Here is a 23,461-nt window from a genome sequence, read left to right on the forward strand (position 1 = left end):
CGGGGTCCGTGAACCGCAAAATCTCGTTGGTACAGCGTAATCAGTGGGCTGGTAGCGATTTATTTTGGCGCGATCGATTTGGTTTTACCATCGCGCTCCGCTGGTAATTACAGTGTTAAGGAATTGTATTCCTTTGTCGTTGTGTCTCTTGTTATAGGTTACTGCGGCATGGATGACATGATTGGATAGCGAAAGCTGAAGGGAGGTTTTTCTATTATTTCAACCTGTTCTTAACAACTTTCAATATAATATATTATCCGATATATTTCAATACTGTATATTTCAAGACAGATTTCAAAGATTCAAACAATTACAATATAATATCACAATCATCAACAATTAACCCTTATCATTAAAGGTACAAACCATAGATACTATATTACAATTTTATAGTTTGTATATTTTATATATAAACTTATTACAAAAAATCCTCTCGGGAAATCACAGCAATGTTATCTACATAATCTATTACAAATATCAATAAAATCAACAGCTGTTACGACAATGCCATAAAAGTTCGCGAATGATACCCAGCAACAAAAATCTATGTTCCAGCGTATGATGAAAACGAAACTTTGCGATGTATAGGACACGAATGCGACTTGTCGCGCGTATAGGTTCCCTTCGGAATGTTCATTGAGTCTCGGGAAGCAGCGTGGGATCACGTCTAGGGACAAGGGAGACGTTACGGAGGGAACCGTATGCACGGCTCGTACAGGGGTTGGGCGAGATTGCTAGCTCGCAGCAGGATTCGAACTCGGTGGACGGGAAACCGCGGGATCGGCGCGCACGTATCGCGCCGCGATGCAGTTACGCAGCCGCGAGTTGGGATCTCTATCCGTGAGGCGCGTAAGGAACTTTCAAGCAGCACACGTAAAACATGAGCCCTAGGCGTCTGAGATTTAGAGCGCTGCGCGTGACTATATCGGCCGCGGATAAATCCGCTCATTTGCATGCCGCCATCGATGCCCGGAACGGTTTCGCGGTTATCGTCGCGCGACGCCTCTACCGTTTTTTCGAAACTTGTACTCTCTTTTTGGTCGTCGGGAATGGAAATAAGCGAAGAAGTTTTCATTTTATTTAGAGAATTTTGATGGTATATGGAAAGTTGTAATAGTTGGGCGAAAGATTGATTATAAGTTGGTTATAGATTTGGAGAATGAGAATGGTAATATTTGAATTTCAATTTTATGGGCTCGTTGTATGTTTGATTTATGGAATCTTTGAAAAATGGGAATTAAGAGTTGGTGGTTTTATTTTTTTGAGTCGTATATTTGTTCTTATTCGATTGTGGGTTTGGATGATGTATCTTATGATTTTTGCCCCGATAATTTTTAGATGTATGTAACTAAAGTTTACCACTTGCGTTAGAAGATTTATCTTTGTAGATTCGAGGAATTTCCAATTTACCTTATTATCGGAATAACGTGTTTATTTTAAAATCTTCTCCATTATTTGCTTAAGCATTAAAGAAGACTATCCATTGTCGGCAGGTGCGTCGAAGTTTCCTTCGGGTATACTCCTAGAATTTCTTTCGCGAAACGATAACACCGGCGTGTTTTCGTTCATTCAGAGTCAACCGGAAGCTTCTACCTGGAACGCGACAGCGAGCGTTCAACGGAGATCAGACACCGTGGCAAACTCGAGTAAAAGTTTTTTAATGGAGTTCCCATACAGTTCCCTGTTACGATAAATCTTGAGTCGGTAACTACATCTATGTTTTTGCTTGCAACGTATCCTTTGTCTCGCCTTCGCGCGCGCGCGCGTGTCTGTATTCAGGAGCAAAGTGTCGCGCAGGATCCGTAACTTCGAGGCTTAACTACTTACACGTGACTGTAATTACGGGTACAAGTCTGGTACAGTCCTCGCACGAATTACTTAAACCACTGTATATTCACTTGCTGGATCGTGTGATTATGCATGTGTGAAAAATATTACCGTGCAGGTGAGAATATCTTATTCCGGCGATAATCCTGGGTGTCTACCTTTCCTATCGGATGACAAAAACTTGTCGAGGAATATTTAAAGAGTGTTCCCTGGAGTTTGTAAAATAGAATATTATATAATACTTTCTTAATTAACGACTTTAGAATCGTTTCCAAAGTTATTTACAAAACCCCATTAAGTGCATGCACGCGGAACATCATCTGCAATTCAACATCCAACATCCCCTACGTCTCCCGCGAAACAAACATTTCTGTACAAAGACAAAAGCGCGTGATAATTTCAAATTACAAACCCTCAGAGTACGCCTACCAAGAGAGGCGAAAGAGAGAAACGAAATAAGAGAACCATCCTTCTCAAAAACAAACGCAAACGGCAAGATTCCCACGTCTCCCTCGACCCACCCCGAATCTCATTACTTTCTCGCCTTCGCGCTGGTAATCGCGCGAGTCGTCCCCTAACCGAGTGCTTGGACAAGATCTACCGGTTGACTTTTCCGCGTGCGAGCCTGCGATAACGCGGTCCGGTTCTTTGTGGATCAGCTACGCGTGTCCGTTCGCGTCTCTTCCGGGGACTGTCATTGAGTAGGGTGTGCGACGAGGAAAGCGAAGCTCTCCACCAGTGACGAAGAATTGGGTCGTGTAATATGAAATATCGGATATTTTATCAGACCATTCAAGTGAATAGTCACACATTTGAAAGTTACAGCTTTCTTCATCTTCCAAGTTTCTTCGTGTGCGTGTTGATAAGAATGCATACAAGCAACTGAAAAATTTGACAAATTCTGAAGAGAGAAAAAACGAATGAGTATCAGTAACTAGATAGCCCTGGTGTTAAATATTCCGTGAAAGATCTCTAATATTACTACACTACTAAATCTTACTTTCTAATGTTCAAGTATCTTCAATGCTCAACGTCACGCAAACGCAATACTCAACAAAAAAAGCCAAAACTCCAAGATCCGAACAAAGACACCCGAAGAACAATCAACCCAACGATCCACAGCTGCAACACCCAACATCCTTGAACTTCCTCCATCCAACTGTCAAACGATCGGTCCAACGATCGGTCCAACAAACCCCAACGTTCTTTATTCCTCCAGTGTGCGTCTGGCGCGCGTGGATGCCGTGTGTACATGCCGGCATAATCCGCGGGCGGTGAGTTTACAGACGGCCGAACGAACGAAAGAACGTCCGTACGTCCGTCCGTCCGTCCGCTCGTCGGATCGATCCGCGGTCGCGGAGGCTCCAGGGGCGAGGGGGGTGTGGGTGGGTTTGTGCCGGTGTGTTCGGCTGCCTAGTAGAACCGGGGCAGCGGGCGGGGGTGTCGCGTAGGCACGAAGAGGGAAGGAAAGCCGCGTCTCTGAAGAAGGACGGAGATCCTTGCTCCCGTTGCGCCGTCGCAACGCAGGACCGGCGGCGTCGGGACCACTCCGCGTTCCTCGGTGGGGGTGTTGGACGAAGGGGACGAGTCCTCTGTCCCCTTCTCTCATAGAACTGCCGCCCCTACCGATGTCTTCCTTCGCTATCCTCAGCCACCGCCGTGTCGTGCTCTGCTGTTAGTTCATTCTTGCCCGTGTTTCCTACCCCTACGTCTCTCTTTCGTCCCTCTTTCCACCCTTCTACACACCTATCCATCTAGCCCGGCCCCCTCCACCGCTCGATCTCTCCCACTCTTTGTTTCCCCTACGCGCCTATCGCCCTCCATCTCTACCGAGCCAGCTATTCCATCCCTGTTACACGCTAGAGGGACACCCTCCCCAATCTCTTCTAGCTGCCCTGCAAAAACAAGCATACGGCGATCCCCAGTAGCACCCTGGTACACAGACCAGGACAGAACGTCACGCCGCGCTGCCCCGGTGCCAGGTGTAACGTGGTCTATGTCTCTGTCTCTCTCTCTTTCCGTCCGTCTGTCCGTTGACGTCGTGCACACGTATACACACGGAACCACCGCCGCGGTGTCACGTGCCACCTGCGCGTCACGCGCTACGTCACCGACTGACCTCCAATTTTCCCATTGTATCGATGCGACCGGGAGCAACGGGATCCAGCGTGCACCGACTCGGGCTGCTACTGGCGGCTGGACCAGGGCCTGTCGATCCGGAGCCCGTTTACGAGGGTTGATCACCGGTCCTTGCGCACCGGGATGCTCGCTGCGGGTTTCTTCGGGACTGCCACCCGTTCACATGGCTGATAAACGATGGGAAATGAGCTTGGAGCAGATCAGTCTGGCTAGACACTAGGGATCATTTAGAGGATCTGGGAGTCTTGCTGGACTTAGAGGATCTCGTTGATGCTTTCGGCCTGTTAATTTGTCTACAGTATTGGACAGTTCGATACTTTGATTTTCATTAGGGTACAGTGCGAAGGAGACAGTGGTTCATTTGAAAGTTCGATGGACAGTGTAGCATTGATAGGGATTATCGGACATCCCCTTGAATTCTAGCTCAGCTGACGCGCGGCTGCTGCCAGAGGGATATAACTCGATTGCAGGTGACGGCACACAGGACCGGGTCCGAAGGAACACTAACAAGCTGTCCATTGTGCGGGAGTTTTCGCGTTGAATCTGTTCGTTAGATGGCTGCGCCGCTGTGTTCTAATGCCACGTGACCTAACGGGCTGTCGAGTTTCGGTGCGGTATTTAATGGTTTAGCGTAGAGACCAATTTCACGGGGGAGTTTCGGTATATTCAACTAATTGACCGTGACCAATAAGACGGAAGGAAGGATCTGGATCAGTGACTGTGCGTGCGTCTGTAATCCGTTCGCGTGTGCGTGTGCACAGGTAGGGGCACGCAGGAACCGTGAACGTGCGACGGGTCGCGTTTAGTCTGTCAGTAGACGTCGTCGCGCACGCATCCGCGGGAACGTGTTCCCATCGTCGACGAGCTGTGCATGTGCGTGTCTGCGACTTTGTTTACGCGGATCGGTGGTGACGGTCGTCGGCACATTGCTGGAAGTGAAAGCCATCGGGACCATGAATTATTTCGGCTAAGGGATTGGATACGAGTTGCAAAGTGCGAGCGATGCTGTTGGGGATCGCTGAGTGTGAACCACCGGTAAGTGGTGTTGTCTCAGTCATTTCGTAGTGAATCATTATTAACGATAATGGTCTGTAATTTTTGAATTCGTGGGAAGTAAGGTGTTTGTTTCTCAGCATCACTGCAGATTTCAGGATGTTTCGTCGTATGTTAAGTGAGCGATAATCTTTTGATTCGGTGGTGAGAAATATTTGACGTTTTCGATGGGGTATTTTTCAGACGGTGATTGACACGTGTAGTTAAATAATATTGGCAAATTGAAGTGAGTTTATTGGATGCCTAATGTTTTCATTGACAGTATTTTAATAAATTGGTTTTTCGTTGGTATTTTAATAAATTAATGTTCGTTAGATTATTTCTTTATTCTGGAATAATATTCAAACAAAACTCAGGCGTGTTAATATTTAAATTTTTATGCGTTTTTAGGATTAAACGATTAGCAAGAAATTCTTAGCCTTTCGTTTTTGGTTTTTGGCAATTTATTAAATAATAGCTAGCAGGTAAAGAATTAATTATCGGGAAATAATATATCGCGGTGTTTTTACTTCCATTTTTCCTTATGAAGTGAAATTATTCAGTCTGATGAAATATTATCGAATGGTGGTGTATATTGGAAGGTCGAAAGCTTTTATCGTACCTTGTTCGAGATAAACACTCCATGTCTCGATTACATAAAGTACTACCTTTAAAGATTTCGTTCCACGTTATGGCTGAAATAAATCATCGTGTAACCTGCTTGAGATTCCATTTTACATTGTTCTCGATATAAATCATTTTATTATCCGATTATGGTCCATTCTGCAATACGCTTTGAATAAATCATTGTACCATCTGATTGCATCGGATACCTCATTTAATATGAATAGTATGTCACAGTACGTTCAAAATAAATCGTTTTACAATTTGATTATATCAAATAATTCATGGATAATGACGATCCGCTATAATATGATGAATGTAAATCATTTACGGATTTACGTGGGATATTTGATAAGCATACAAGAATTTCATTTTACACTTGCATTGAAATAATTAATCTGCTACGTCATAATTATGTTAAACATTTTCTACCGGTTCGTACATCTCGCCGTATTCACTTACACAATGTGTAACATCTATGAAATTATTCTCTTTTCGCATTTATAGCAGTAATTTCATTACAAAATATATTGGAAGGAATTGTACCCTCCTGGACAAATTAACTCCTCATTAATAATTCACCGTGTACGAATAACCTGTGTCAATGCAAATCAAGCTGATTCTCCTATTCAGGCCCAAATAATCCGCGTCAAAGGTACATAATACGTCGCAATTGATACTGCATTTCCTGAACCGAGATTAAATTCAAACGGTCACTGGTCATCGGGTAACACTGATTTATGCGAACTTAACGAACCGTTAGATATTTCGTGTACAACTTGAAGACACGATATAAATATTGACGAGCAAATGCTAAAATTTTAGAATCTCCAATAAAATTGCATCATAATAGCTGGAAAGTGCATTAATGTATTCATTACAAATACGAGTGCATAAAATAGAGATTTTTAAATTCCACAACTTTATTTTCAATTTATTGAACTACTTAAAATAAGGAATCAATTTCTACAGAACCTTGTGTCTGTGAATCATTTCAGAACATTTTTATCTTGCTTAAAGGCTCGATGTCTAGTTAAGACGATTTAATTAATAATGTTTATAGCGTTTCGTTGAACAGATTTCCTTCATTGTTGTTCATGAATGAGGATTCTATTCATTGTTTTTGAGCTAAGAATGAGGCTGGCAATCTTGTTTACCAGTAGAGATGTATTCTGTCGTGCCTGTGCTTTTCCCAATATCGGGAGTTACTTTTCGACTGTCTTCAATTTTCCCCTCCATTTCCATTGGACTTCCCGAAGCTTCTCGGTCGCATGACTCGTCCTGCGATTGATCGTACCTACGGCTTTTTACTGTAGCGACGTCAAAGACTTCAATTATCCTTTAAATTTCCCGAAGCGAAGTCTCCTAGGACACTCACCCTTATTCAAGTGTTCCAAATTAAACGTAGTTTCAATATTCACGAACAACATCGAACAGTTTCGTTCATACTAAGTTCCAAACATGTTTCACCCAAGACAAATATGTATTCGGTCTTCGCAATAAACACTGAATTCAGACCCAAAAATGCTCCATTCAAGCTAGAATGCTCGATATACACGTTCCCGACTCAGCTCCTCGATATGAAATATTATCAATACTTCGTCTGCTATACACCGAAATTCGGCTAGCACAATTTTTCGTACAGATTTCGAAACATATTTCCTCGGTGACGCATCGCACGGACCAAAGTCAGATATACGAGGTATGCGAAGATTAACGATGCAACCGCTGTGAAAAATCTTCGTTTCTCAGTTTCTATTCGTCTGAAAAAATATACATAGTCTCAATGTTATACAGCTCTAGTGAACAATATTCCAACAGCCAACGCGAATAATTCTAATTTCGCAATGCCACCGAAAGATCGAACTCAACCACCTCGAAATCTCCCAATCCTTAATCAAAATCCCCTCACTTGCGCCACGCAGTGGCAATGTTTACCCCGAAAATATAGCAAAATACTTGGTCGCGGTAGGGCGGTGGCGAGAAAATGGGCGGGAGGCTGGCGGAACGTACCAGACAACCTGGAAATGCACTCTGTTGCACGGCGCTTTGCATATCTAGACATTGTATATATCAAGTTATCCTTTGTACATCGCGACTGACGGGGAACTGGCTTCATTTATCTTGCTCCTCTTTACATACAGCGCTGCGCACATGTGCGCCCGATCACCCCCTCTCCGCCCCATCGCTCTACACTAGCGTCACCATCTCTCTTGCACAGCCACGCACACACAGAATTTTACGTCCCCCAGGTCTATTCTCTTGCTCGTGATTTTTCAACCGGACGATCCTTCACCGCTGGCACTCTGATTACGCTTCTACGTTCCCTGAATACCGGCGGCGGTTATACGCATAACGGGCCGCGGCTCCAACCCCCTCCCGCCCCCCACCAGCCCACCTTTCGTTGCCGCCAGTTTCGAACCGGAAAATTGCGAACGTGAAATCGAGAATGTTGCCGCGAGATTTTTCGCCGCCTTTCTGCGGGCATTTTTCGCGATCGATTTCAGAACGCGCCGGCGAAAAATGTTCCGGCGATCCTTTTGTAGCCGCCAGCCGCGTAACGGGTGATATGTGTGCCACCGTTGCGGCGATCGGTCCCGTCCTCCTCGCCCTACCATCCACGTTCTTCTCCTACCTCGTCCTTTTTCCCGTCCGTCCGGAATTCTCTCCTCATCCCGAGGAACGGAGAATAACGGACGGCCCTCGAAAATGATGCGTGGCGTCGACGTAGACGGGGGAGGTATGCGTTTTTCCTAGAGCTATTGTTGAGAATTGGTTTTGCTAAGGGATTGTGATAATGATGGGATCTTTGGGTAATGAGAAAAGTCGAGGATCGATTGAAAGTTTCTTCCGTGGAATGTTACGCGTTTAGATTGGTTTTATTTTTGTTAATTGAGCGATGGAGTGGACGGGGAATCGCAATTTGAAATGTTTGTGGTATTTAGTTTCTGTTTGTGCAAATGAGATCAGTGATTTTGTGGTCAAATATCATTTTGTGCGATCTATGTGGAGTAGATGGAAATTAATCAGTTTGAAATGAGAATCAGTTGTTTGTTTTTATTATATTGATAATTATATTTGTCACTTTTCGTTTCTTGTTTAGGGAAGAGGGATTGAAACATTTTAAAAGATTTTTTTATTACGAATGTTTCAGTATTTTTGTTTCTTTAATGTCGGAGGGAAAATTATCCTATTGATCTGGGTATTCCTAATATGTAATTATGATAATTTTGTGTGCATTAGGTGGATTGAATTTTGCGACGCAGCATTTGGTAGAATATACATTTGGTGTAATCGTGTAAATGTATTTGAAAATTCGATACACAATTAACGAATATTGCTGACCAGGTTTAAATGTACGTTTCTATTATTTTTGTTTAATTGGAGCGTTCGGTACTATGAATAAATGAATGCTTAAAATTCTTGACGTTCGTAAATCAGTGTTTGAATATATGAATTTCTATAAAAATCTGTGATCAAGTGACAGGGGATGAATGATGCATGTATTTTTAGCAAACGAGTGAACATGATCCGGGTAATAATACACATCGTTTATGGAAAACGTTCAGTCGAACGAACTGACGTGCTCGACATAGGGGAAATTACTAGCGTGTAATTATTGTTGATCAAATAATTGGCCATTTAGCTTAATCAGAATTTTCCAGTATCGTGATAGGGGTTGGTGCATTGACCACGTTGACAAACACAATAACCGCTTCTGCCATTATCAATAATAACACTAATGACTGAGAGTGGTTCGAGCATGAAGTTCGAAAAAACTCAAAGCAACAAAAATGGAATAATTCAGTGACATTTAATTTTCGTGACCTCCGTTTGGGAACTTGTTTACGAGTGTGACTCGATGTTGCATGGCAAGGGATTAAAGTTCAATAAATAAAATATTAACGTCACCAATACAGTTACCACAAGCACCAACAACAGTAACAATAAAGAAAAGAGTTTCAAGAGGACAATCATCTTGTAGACCTTAAACTCCACAGTTGTCAACTATTGGATTCCTAATTTCATCAAATAACCACCAATAAATAAAATATTAACGTCCAATACAATTACCATCACTACTGACAACAATAACAAGAAAAGTGTTTCAAGAGGTCAAGGATCTCGGATACCTCAAAAAAACACGTTCTCCCCGGGACACTCGTCCAATACCGCAGCGTAGCGGCGACGAGCACACGTTGAAGAGGGTTAACGTCGAGGTAAACACTTTTCCGCGAAAGATACTCGTCGCGGACTCGAAATAACTGTCGCCCGGGGCGAAGAAAAATACTTTCCTCGCGGAAACTGGAATTTCCTGATGCGCTCGGTGTACGAACTCGTGCAAACAAGGCGGATGCGTGAGCCTGCATACGTGCATGCATGCATATACATACATATATGTAGAAGAGCGGTCGAGATCTGGGGCCGACTTTGACTCGAAATTGAACGTCGGATAATTCATGCGGAAGTAATCGAACGGCCCCGGAATGGGAAAAGAGGGGGCGGCCTCGTCCCTCAAAACCGCGCGAGCGCGCTCGAATATTTGCACGGCGAAAGTTAATTTTTCGGCGTCCAAAGGCTTCAATTACTCTAGCAGCGCGCGACTGCGCACACGCAAAGCTGGTGGATCGCTTGATGGCTAGACTCCGCATTCCATGATGCCAGACTGATTGTACAGTTTTTATCTGTTCTCGTCTCATTTTCGACGCTAATTTGCTGTTTGCCGATACGGTGCCGCGCAACCTGGCATCGAATCGATATCACTTGGCCACCACTTATTAACCCTTTGCACTCTGAAAGTCTTTTTACCAGAAATACTCGACTTAGAACTGACTTCATGAAACTTCACACGTACATTCAGGAAGGAAACTATTGTATTTCGATATATCACATATTGATGGATTACAGGAAATTTAATATTAAATATGATACTTTATAATTTTAGGTTTTAAAAGGGGTTAGAAAGGTAACTGAGTCTAATACCCATAGAAACGTAAAATTGAAAATCAACTGAATTATGATTAAGCCATAATATACTCTGTTATTCGACAATATTTGCCCTGCTTAGAACTATTGACAAGATTTTTTTTTCAAAATACCACGGAAATATCAAAAAGTAAAACATTCAACGAAAAACCCCTAGACAAGTTATCTCTTAGTAATACATGTATGCATGCAACGCAAACTTCCAACGATGCATTTAAAAATGCAAGTTAAATATGAAAAAATATTATTCTCAATTTTGATTAATTTCTTTGCAAGATTTCCATCTAGTTTCCTCATACCTTATACTGTTACGTCTCTTAGAATTACAGGAGCGCGCACCTGTCTCGAGCCATCTCCCAACGATACGCATCGTGCTAATATTTGCGACGATAGCGTCCCGCGGAATTCGCGTTTCATCGCCGTACACCGTCGGCGAACCGCGACGATGATCGCGGTGTCTGCGGCTGGCTTAATTAGGCCCGCCCGATTCCTTAATCGAGAAGTTGACGTCTGCGCGATAATCAAAAGCTAACCGCTCGGCTGACACGGATTCCATTTAAGGCGAACGTACACTGAGAACATTGTCGGGAAATGTTGATCCTTTGCGGGGGAATGATCTTTTGACTCGAGAGACTGCTTTTCAAGCGAATCAGCGGCGATAGGGATGCTCGATGAATTTCTTTCGCGGGTAATGATGATAATATATAAATTTGGAATTTATACTGAGAATTATAAAAAAGAGAAACAAATTTTTTTAGATGTTAGTTGAAGTGAATAGATATTAGAAAGGAAGAATGGTATTGGAGGATTTAAGAAATAATTAAGGAGGTTGTTCTGTGTATCGTTCCTAGCTTTTAATTGAGAATATTGATTATGAAGTAACAGATTTCTTTTGTTAGGAGGATATTTCGTGAGGTCTCGTAAAGATCGATGAGTAGGTAAAATATAATTGGTTCGTGAAGTTTCAGATAACTGACGCAGCTAATTAAAATTCGGAGCGGTTTAATTCGTCGGCTCGTACGTGCGCCGGCAGTCGAATTGAATGGAAGGATAATGGACGGCAAAAATATGATTCGATTCCTGTAATTATGTGCCTGGACCGTGTCTGACAAGATTTATTTTATTTAAATTAGCCCGTTTCACTGGTAACAATGTAAATTAGTAGATTAATTAAATAGATAACCGTAGCACCGCTGTTCTTCGTTTAATCCCATTTATTCGTGCACGCCAGCCCGTTCGCATTATCGTCTATTCATTGTAGCAAACCGAACGGGTAACAGTTTTGCATCGCTCAATAGCGTGCCCGGTGTATCGCGTAGTGTACAATGGGAGAGAGATTACTGTAGGATTAATAACAAGTTTGAATTTAACCAAAATTATGTGGGACAGGGGACGGGTCGATGTAAAAGGATTTACATCATATAAATTTTATCGTTAGGAATCCCGGGGTATTTAACATGAATGCGCACCGCTTGTCATTTTAATTGGTAAGATCTACGTTTACAAAAGATGCGAAATTTTTCGTTCAGGAACATTTTTGGTGACCTATCTTGTTTCCAATTCAAATCCAACGCAACTCTAATACAATTTTAATAGATATTTAACACGAATGCGACAAAAATTTAATGCGGATTCAGTACAAATGTAATACAAACTCAATACATTTCAATATAAACGCAACACAAATTCGATACAGATCCAATGTAAATACACTCCAAATTCTTTAGACACAGCACAAGTTTATTAGAAATCCACTATTCTCCGTACTAAATCCATGCATTCAACGTTGATCAAATCCAAATACCCCAACAACGGAAAAGAAGCATAAGACAACTCCAATACAAACTCAGTACAGATCCGCCCTAAAAATACCACAAATTCATCAGAGATCCAATACATGTCCATTAGAAATCCACTGTGCATTCAACACCGATCCAATACAAATCCCGCGTATTCAATAGGAACGCAACACGGATCCAACGCAAATCCAACATAAACTCGATCCGCGACGAACGCGAACCAATTATTACACACGCGGGTCCGGCCATCGAGCTCTTCCGCGAAAACACTCATCGAATTAAAACCCGAATAAAACTAAACCAACGTCCACAATGGCTATTCACAACGCTGCCGCCGAAATCAAGTACAAACAACATCCATTGCCGAACAATCGGCGTCGTTCCGAATTCCTTCGCTTCGAATGTCGACGGTTTCGGATCGAGCAACGGTTGCCCCAACATTCCGCAACTACGCTGGCAAACATCTAAACCGTGTCGGACACGGCCCGGGACATAGAAATAGATCGACAAGGGCGGAGGTTCATTTCCGTCGTCAGTCGTCGAAGAGAAATTCACTGGCTGTCGTCGTTGGAAAAACCGGCGAGCCTTGTACATCTCGCTGTTCCGCGACGCGATCAAAATGGATTGAGACGACGTCGACGGAAAAACGCGGGACGCTAGCCGACCGTTCGTATCATCGGGGACTTGGAACATCAGGTGGCCGTTGCGGGATACCTCTCTCGCCGGAGTTTATGCGAGATAATTTCCAACGGTCCCGAGCATTCGTCAGTGTCGGCTGGATGGCGAAGAAGCTCTGTAATACGCGGAAAAAGCGGCACCGGTCGCTTGGACAACCGACGACCTCGCTCCTCTCGCTCGATTCGACGCGGTTTCTTCTCTAACATTCGCGGAGCTGCGCCACGGCGAGGTTGTTAGCCACAGAGAGCCTTAATTTTTCATCCCTGATACCTCCCGCGACATCCTTACTTATTCTACAGTCTGAGGGGACGCCGATCTTCCACGATTTTTGGCGGATTTTTCTTTTCATTTGCTTTTTACTCTCGGGGATTATGCTCCGCGCCGCGTTGCCTGAGACGGGAGATTCTGCCGGTTGATAGATTCTTGTTTAGTTCTTGGTGGATTTTTTCGAGATTTGCTTTTTCTTTCTGCGGATTATGATTTTTGTGCGGTGGGTCTGATGGGAGATCCTGGTGGTTGATGGATTGTGGAAGTTTTGGTAAGCTTTCTTGGGAATTTTCTTTTAAAACGTGGGACTTGGGTTTTGTGTGTTCGGTTTGGTGGATTCTGGTGGTGATAAATTCCTGTTGGAGACTTTGGGAATGAGAATTGTTGAAGGTATTACTGATCCTCATTTTAGATAGAGAAAAATTCTGGAAATAGGTGATATGTCGAAGGTATATATGTATTATGGAAAAATTATAAATGAGTTTTTTGAGTAGTAGACGCAGGGGACAGAGTGTGCTGATATTTTGATATTGAAATAATTAAATCAGTTCTGTATAACTTTTGCTTTATGATTTAAGGACTTTTTGATTTATATTCATGGAAAACTACTTTAACTGCTCGAGTAGGATTGCAGCGAATACCGAGGATTAACATTAAAATACCATACAGTTCGAGAGAACCTTTCAATGGATAAATTTAATACTTTGAAGTGTGCTTCATCGAATGTTGCGAGTTAACATTAAAATATAATACCAATTGAAGAAAACTCTCTAGGAGGCCTAGCACTTTGAAGCATGAAAATTAAGGTCAAAGTATAACACAACTGCAAAGTGTTTTTCGATACACTAAATACGTTAACAAAAATATGATGTCTATCGAATACGAGAGGTAAACATTAAATTATAAATTAAGAGGATTTCGTGACCGACTCAATGTTTTGAAATCCGATTTTATCTGATAGCAGAGATTAATAACAAAATATAATATTATATTAGAGATCTCTCCGGCAGATATGCGATAGGTACTCGAATAATTTATTTGATCCTAGTGAAGGATGTTTGAAATCGCGGAGAATTAAATCTCGTTCATTGATCAATAACATCCGTTTTAAATGAGATTAAAAACGAAAATTTACGGCAATATATTTTATAGAGACGTTTGGAAGGTAGCCGTTATTATTCGCTAATTGTTTCGCGGCAATATGGTCTTGGACACTTTCGACAATAAATTACCCGTCTCATTAAATCACGTCCGATGCCGGGGGTCCATCTTTTATCGAAATTTTCGTGAAAAACGACCGCACGAATATGTTCGAAGTCCCGATATTTTCAATGCGACAATGCATCGGCCGTTCTTCGACAAAGAGGGTGAAGAATGGGGATTACAAATTGCACCGATCTCCGCCGATGGGTTGACCGCGTTTTGAGAGATGGAAGGGAAATTGATTTTTTATCGCCCGCCGAATAGCACCGTTCCCGCAGAATTCTGGTGTTGTCGGTTTCGCGGAAAGGGTGAGCAGTACTGTTGCCTTTTTTTCTCTCTGTTCAGGGACGCACAGAGGAAATTGCGTTTGGTGGTGACCATTTCGGACCACCTAAATCCGTTAAATAGAAACGTTCACGGTTTTCTTCTTTTGCGGAATTGGAACACACGATTGGTCCTACATTCTATCGAGTGAACTCTCGTATTAGCAACAAGATACTCAGGATACCTGTTTATACGTTTTCTTTTACAATTTGCTCCGTTCTCGTAGAAATTTGATGAAATTGCTTTGGATCGTTAATTGCTGAACACTTCTATGTCAGCATTTAATTTGAAAGTTTATGGGAAAACGTAATAATGAAACTTGAATTATAGTAAATATTTTGGTTAATATGATGGTCGATCTCTTGTACTGTATTGGTATTGAAATAATAATTGCTGGATTGTCTCAAATTTAGTTAATTCTTGGTGTTCAGAAGTAAACTTTGCCAAAAATTCACTTGTCGGCAACTAAGCGCAATATGGTTTCATATAAATAATTTTAGCTACCTCTTCATCATTTGTTTTGTATTAATCGCTTGTTCATTAATACCCAGTACTGAACACAAAAAAGAAATGTAATATAGTGAAAAAATCAATTAATTAAAATTAATGAAAATAACCGATTTTCTACTACAAACAAACTGCACTTTTATACAGAAACTCTAAAGGAACACACAGTTTAATAAACAAATCTATGCTAAGATAATTATGCACGTTCAAGTGAAAATGACGAGGGTTAGGCGTCCCTTGTCGCATGAATATTCACGCGTCACATCAGTCCATAAAACAGGAAGCCCACAGGAAAAAGTGGATGTGACAGGCGGTTCCTGTAATCGTGCCGAGTAAATTGAAGCGTATTCGGAGCGAAGAAAAGTCCCTTGGAAGAATTTCGCTCCGATAAATATCCTCCGGCAGCGGTGAGGCCGTTCGGAATCGGCGTCTCGACAAGTGGCAACCCTTAGTCGCTCATTAAACGAACTTTTTTATTTTCTTTCTTTTCCCCTATACCCTTCCACCTTCTCCGTAGCCCTTCCTCCCTGGCCGAACGTTTTCGTGGTCCCAATTAAGGTTGCAATTCCACATGGCGCGACGTACAGTGGCGTATTTGCACGATATGAGCGGCCAAAATTGAAGACAGGTTTATATCGACTTTTCACTAGAAAATATGAGAATTTGATATAATAATATATAATAGTATGCAATTATATGGCATGTAATAATAAATGTATTCATATAAATTATATATAATTTCCTGTAATTATATGTAAAAGATATATATTTATATATCATATATTATATGATGTACTATACGATAATATAATATGCAATGCATAATAATACATCATAAGTAATATATAATTGTTCGATTTATCGATTTTTTGCAAATTTTGTATATTGGTGAGCAAAATTAGAGAATCATAATATTTCCGTTGAAAAATTGCTGAAGTTAGAAGTGATATAAATTTATAAGAAAAAGATTTGTTTCGAAGTATTAAACTTAATGACTTTGGAAGGTGGATTTTCGAAACACACATCGCGACACGCGGCGTTTGGTTGTCGGATTTGCGGCGTGCCGCGGTAAACAAATCGCTGTAGAACAAAATGGCGGACGTATGCAGAGGATTTTATTTATAGATAACAATCTCAAAAATTCACTGAATACAACTATGTTTGAAACAACTCCGAGACGCGTTCTGAGCTATGACAAAATCATTCATGAAGTTGCACAACTGTATGAAATATCGATGATGCATTCGTCGTGTTAAAATGTTGATATTTACATAAAGATTTACGGTAAAATGGCAATGAACTATTGAAGGTAGAGTATATACTCACCTGAAAACTTTGATATTGAAGAAAAATTCGTACAACTTTTCCAGAACGTACGTTGCGAGAAATTTTAAGAGTAAAACGCGTAATCGAAAATTGTCTAACTTTCGGGATGGTTCGCCATTTGTCGAGTGCTCGAAGGATAAAAAGATTTGTAGGACATTGTTCCTTGCATATTCACCTGTCTCAAACAGCAAAAATTGTTCAGTTGTTATAAAATTTTTAAAATTTACTTATGGCCGCGCAGATCGACCGAACACCCCACTTTTCGCTTAATCTCCTCCTCGTCCCGCGTTTCTTCAGCCGTTTGAGATTACCGGCGGAAACCAGGGGGAAACTCGGAAAGGCGGGATCGAGGGGACAAGCTGAACCGCTAGGGTTTTGGAAACGTCTCTAGGTCGACCGGTGGTTTAACAATGCGACTGAGGCGGTTTTTAATGTCACTGTCTGTAAACACTGGATTATCCTCTGAGTAACGTCAGTTTCGGTGGCTTAGAAAATAGTTGGGAATAAATGAAATGAATTATATATTTCGTAGGATGTATTCGTTATGTTATCTGAAGTAAAAGTGAAATAAATAATAAATAAATTGATCGTCTTGAAATAAAGTTATTCTTGGAACAAAAAAACAAATTTGATCTCTCGCGGTAATTATTACCATCAGTTAATGATTACTATATACTAGATGTTACCATTTTTTCTAGATATTATTATTTATTATCTTCCACTTACGACATATAAATTGGGATTAAGTAATGATTAGAATTTTCACAAAACAACTTCGTGCTCCTGAGTAATCCAGTTCGACATAGTTAATTATTACCATACGTCGGCTGTATTTGTCATTTTTAGAATAATAATTATTATTAATTTTACTGCGTTCAGAGGGATATTGCAAGCTCCGATGGACCCCGTCACGGTTGTTTAGATCCAGGGTCGACTGCCCTATTTAACGGTCTTATTAACACATTTTCATGCGGCCTGTGTCATGCTCCAGCGGTCACAATGGCGCTCGCGCGGAAAATTCAAATCTTTTCGAAAAATCGCGATTGTTTAACGGTTTATCGAATAACCGGGTCGCTCGCGATTATTCCATGGAAAAGACACGCCGTGCCGTTAATTGGATATTTTTCCCTATGCTCCCGCGCCCCCCATTTTCCGTCCACTCGCATATTTCGCTGAACACTAATTACTTTTTAAGAACTCGAACGGCATCGAGACATTTGTTTAATTAATACATTCGTTTCAGGAGAAGTTAAGCATCGGCGTTTTAATTATCTTCCCGCGAGCGGAATATTGTTTAAAAAACAGTCCACATTCAGACGCATTAACGAGCCCGGCCACCATTTTTGTTAATTATTTTTATGCGCGATTTTTGAACATCGTTCCGGCATTGTATTATACCAGTAATTAATTATTTCCATTAAATCGTTGGAACTAAATCGAAGCGCGCGTGCAACGATAATAATTATTTCCGATTCGAGGTTCGACGGACGAACGTTCGCCGCCCAATCGCTTATAAATTTCGCTCTAAATCAGTTGGAAATTAAACGGTTCGAAGAATCGGGCGAATGGAAGAATTTAATAGTGTTTTATATTATTAGGTTACGCCAGTGACTCTTAAATATTGTACTGGTATCGTTTGCGAACCGTATACGGTGCGTGTCGCACGGGAAACTGTTATTTTAACGATAGTCATAATTCCATACGCATGGGAGATTTGAAAATTCGAGTTCCTCGAGAATGAAGCGTTAGACAGAAAGATTGGATTTCATATTTTTCGCTTAGTTTCTAATAAACAGAAAATGTGGTCAGTGGTGAATTGGAATATGAACATGAATTTAGTAAATAGGAATGTAGTAAACATGAGTTTAGTCAATAGGGACATGGCAAATATGAATTTAGTACATGGGAATTTAATAAACAGGAACTCACGAAACATGAATCTACTAAATAAGAAGTTCTAAATAACTAGTTCTCAATAGCAAGAACCACGTTACATCGAATCACAGAATATTCACACCTTCCTTTGAATTAAACAAATAGAAGAACATCTTTTACCAAAGAAGCGTTAAACGCTGTCTCGCCGTAAGTTACAGCCCGCATGCTCGTTCCATTTTAAATCCACGGACTCGTAAACGTATGGCGTCGATCGCGGATCGACAGGCTTCCAGACTATTTTCTAATGACACGACCAGGCGAGGTTCTCTCGCGTCTTACAATATTCACGTCGCAATTTCAGAGAGAGCGCCGCCGTACCACGCGATATCGCATTACAACGCGACGCCGGCGATCCCGTTCGCCCGAAGATTTTATACAGCCGCGCGGCGAGATGGTGTTTCATTATCGAGCTTCGAATAGAGCAATATTTCAACGATATTATGACCATAAATTAAGACCCGTTTTCTCCAAGCCGCCCGGAAATTTTCTCGTTACTTTCTTAACGGATCCATTGAGAGCTTGACGCGAGCGAGGCGTGAAACTTGAAAGACTGAAAATTACTTGCCCCCCTCACCGTCCGAGACTTATGGTTTCCCGGGAATGCGATCGCTCATGGACATTATAGCGCAGTAGAAGAGTATCTGAGTTGTTTTCGGCTGGTCGACGAGATACGATTAATACGTTGAATGCTATGAGGGTGACCGGTGACTAAATCGAATTACTACTGTTCATTTAACCCTAATCGTATCATGTGTTTTTATAACGAATCATACTGATGACTTTCAGTCACTTATGAGAATAAAAGGAATGATTAAAATGTTATTGTTTTTGTTTATAGGGTCCAAATTTTAAAAACCCAAAAAACTTTTGGAAATGCAATATGAAATAATCAAAAAATTTAAGTAAAATGTTCAAATATGACTCAAAGTCACATCGTAGTCCGATTAGAGTTAATTAACCCTTTGCACTCCAAGAGGTACCTAGCAAGAACATCCAACACACTTTCCGATGAAATACAGTCAACATTTCTTGAAACTAATTTAACGAGGAATCAAATTAAAGAAAAAGGCTGTTTTATTTGAATATTTCACTATTAATGCATCGTACGAAACTTAACAGTAAATATTATACTTCGTAACTCCAAATCGTGTGGTGACTGAGAGGCGTCTATGGAGTGCAAAGGGTTAAACGATGATTATCTAGAAACATTTCTATATTAAAAATAATGCTACCTTATATAATAATCATAATGGAATTCAATCAAATGATTTAATATTAAATTTTTTCCGTTTTGTGTATTTTGCTCTATGAAATCGTACGACATGCAACGCGTTAAAATAACTGTGGCGGCCACGACCCCCGAGGTGTCACCGACGCTTATTGATCTCTCTTTCTCTTTCAATTTTATCGCCCTATACCGGGTGTCTCCAGGGACTTTATCGTCCGAGGTGTTTCCTTCGTCTTCCGAATTTCGATTGAGATTTTATTGAAGTTAGAGAAACGATTTTAAAGTTTCTATAATAACCGGGTTATTAGTTCCCCGGGAAAGTCCGATCTTATTCGAACTGGGAATTGATTTTGAGCCGGCCAGACGATGGACGTTTGGAATTAGGAAGTTCCTCGAACGTCGGGACGGCGAGCGTTCTTTTTTTTAAAGAGCTTTTATTGCTTTATAGTTACTCCTTCAATTGAGATAACTGTACTAAATTCAACAGTGGGAGATTGGAAGCTCTGTTGGTGTTTGAGAGAGATTTGACTTTGAAATAAGTTGAGGCGAAGTTAAACGCTCCGTCGAAATTGAATAGAATCAGTCAGAACTTGGGTTAAAACTAGATTTGATATGGAACATATTTGGGTTGAAAGTAGACGTAAATTTGAGCTAGAGTTAAATCGAAATCAAACGTACATTTTGAGGTAGCAGTATGGCGAAACTGTCGTGTATAATATAAGTCATAGAGTTTCGAAGAAAATCTGATGTTGGTTTAATCAGGAATTAGGACAAAGGTATACCTAAGTTTTAGTTAAACTTCTGCCAAACCGTACGTCAATTAGAACGATGCTAATTGGATCAAGAGCTGACACCAAATTTGAGTCAAGATCAACTCAAGATCAGAAGTTAACTTTGTTCTAAGTGTTAAGTTAAGACACAGGTTAAATCAAGATCAAAGTCAATACACTATCTCGCTTCAAAGTTGAGTCAGCTGAAAGCGCAAGCTAAGATTTGAAACCTCAATCACATCAGATCGAGTCAAATCAGTCATCCACTAACCAAATTCCAGAACAGTTACCGCAGTAGCATACACACATTTCCATTAAACTAGAAGTAATTACATATTTTCCACTCCATCACAAGCCCAACAGCGCCGAGCATCATCATGCTAACCCCTAAATTCCGATTCTACTCACATTTACCCCTTACGCCGCCCCTTATCTCCGAAACACTACGTTGCTCCCATTAAACAGACCCTCTCCGGTGTCTAGGGAAAGGGTACGAAGGGAGAGCGAAGATCTCGAAACTATTTAATATTAATTTCCCTTAACGAGGTTCTCCACGCGGAATGGGAAAGCTGTTGGGGAAGGAGCAGACGAAGGCTTGAGTCTCGTTACAGTCTGCGTGGAAAATAGAGACGGAGAAACCGAGCGCGGGAACCTCGGTGAAAAGAGACGGGGAAAGTAGGCGGGCGGAGATAGAGAGAGGATCGAGGCGTGTAAAATCTTGACAGAGTTACAAAGATAGCACCGGCGACGGTGGGGAGCGGAGAATATAATTGAACCGCGCGTAAAGGGTTTCTCGCGCGGTGACGGCGAAGGGACGGACGAAACCCACGCTGACGCTCGCTTTGACGGGGAACGAAAACGACGGTCGCTCGAAAAGGGGCGAGTGCAGGTCCCGACGACGATAATGATTTATTAATAAGCCGGAGCTGGCCGACAAGTATAACGTCTTCAAAGCGGGTCGACGAAGATGCCTGGATGAAACGGACGGAGAGAGAGAGAGAGAGGGATGAATCAAAGAGAGAAGGACAGATGTGACACATAGAGAGAGAGGGATAGATCGAAGACAGAGGGAGAGACAGATACGTGAAGCATAGAGGAGAGAAAGGTGGATCAGAGTGAGAAAGGCGAGGATGGACGACAGGAAGAAAGTGAAAGAAGAAAAGATGAGACGTGGAGAGAGAAGGGTATATCAGAAAGAGAGAGAGAAGAGATGAAACATAAAGAGAGAAGGATATATCAGAGAGAGAGAGAGAGAGAGAGAGAGAGAGAGAGAGAGAGAGAGAGAGAGAGAGAGAGAGAGAGAGAGAGAGAGAGAGAGAGAGAAGAGATGAAACATAGAGAGAGAAGGATATATCAGAGAGGGGGAGAGAGAGAGAGAAGAAGAAGAAGAAGAAGAGAGAAAGATGACCGAGAGTGATAGTCAGAGAGGGAGGTAGAAGAAGGGGTAGGGATTGGTCTCCGCGGGAGTCAAAGTTGTCTTTGTGCCGCTGCCGAGACGCTTCCCTTCCCGTATTCGCGTCGGCGATGGAGAGAGGCCGCCGGAACAGAATGGCAGAGATGAAAGAGAACGAAGATCGCCCCGGGGATTCTGAATCCGTGGTATACAACCGCGTCTTACGTCCGCGGCGGTGGCGGTTAACTTCATATTTGTCGACGGCCAGTAAGCTAATGCGAACAGACCGGGTTACTCCGGGGATTAATTCTCCGTGAACAGAAGACTGGCCTCTTTTAAGGATTCGAGAATCTGCGTTGGCAACCGGGGAAGACCGTTTAACTCGGATTACCGTTGGACAGTTCGTTCCTTTGAGAAGCGTTCTTTCATACAAGTATACTTTCGAATTTCGGACTACGCGTGCAGTTTTGTATCCTGTGTTGTGCAGTCAGTGAGCTACGTGATCATCTCGTTATACAAACCTCTCGTAATAGCAAGTTTCGTTTGCTGAACCGTTTGTATTCGGAAGCTCCATAAGAAATCTCTGTAACTCGAAGATCTATAAGATCGAAGATATTCTATCATATACTCCAGTTTGATTAATTAACCCTTTGCACTTCGTAGATGCCGTTACGGTGACAAATATATTAGTAACTACTGTCAGCCATTATACTTTTTTTAAAGATACAATATAATTCTTTCATTTCCATCAACGGTTCCTGAAAAACGGCTTAGCGTTACTGGTAGCTCACATATAAAATCAGCAAGGGTACAAAGGATTAATATTATGCGATTCCTATTAATTTTTTTAAAAAGTACCTCAGAGCTGCTGAGATTATTTCGAGTGCAAAGAGTTAAAGTTCAACTGTATTTTCTTCGAAACGAATTGAACATCTATACATCAATTTTAATGCAGAAGTTACATTCATTCGAATTCACCTGCGGCGATTGAATAGCCTCTCGACCGATACATGTGTTACGATAACACAGCGCAGGAAGATCCAATTGCAAGAATCGCCTGCTTCGTCTAGTACAATGCGTACACGGGCAATTAGCTTGGAATAGTGTACAATAATATCGTACAATGGTCCCATTGCAATTAGCATACATTAACATTGAACGAATGGTACACGTGAGACAATAATTCGCGGTGGATACATTTCATGGACCGAGTGTAGTGTTCGTGCTGCGAAAAAAATGGAGGAATTTCTAGATTGAAGTGACACATCGCGAGGCGGGCGACAGAGGGGGGGGGGGCGTTTAATATCATTTTTATCGACGATACGTTTAATTGCTCGCGCGACTGGGCCCGGTTCGTATGAATCGTTTAATTTATTTTCATACATATAATTTAATTGCATTCCGGGGTCGCCGCGTTATCGTC

General features: G+C 41.7%; 1 protein-coding gene across 5 annotated transcripts in view; it reads left to right on the forward strand.

The window, feature by feature from the left end:
- The first annotated feature begins 3,770 nt into the window (after nt 1-3,770).
- Nucleotides 3,771-23,461, forward strand: part of NLG-5 (neuroligin 5) — a 250,622-nt gene continuing 230,931 nt past the window's right edge. For all 5 annotated transcript variants that reach the window (XM_076365774.1, XM_076365775.1, XM_076365777.1 and 2 more), the window contains exon 1: nt 3,771-5,001. The gene's annotated coding sequence lies outside the window, so the exon portion shown is untranslated. The remainder of the gene's footprint in view (nt 5,002-23,461) is intronic.

Source organism: Nomia melanderi, chromosome 3, assembly GCF_051020985.1.
Source record: "Nomia melanderi isolate GNS246 chromosome 3, iyNomMela1, whole genome shotgun sequence".
Lineage (NCBI taxonomy): Eukaryota > Metazoa > Arthropoda > Insecta > Hymenoptera > Halictidae > Nomia > Nomia melanderi.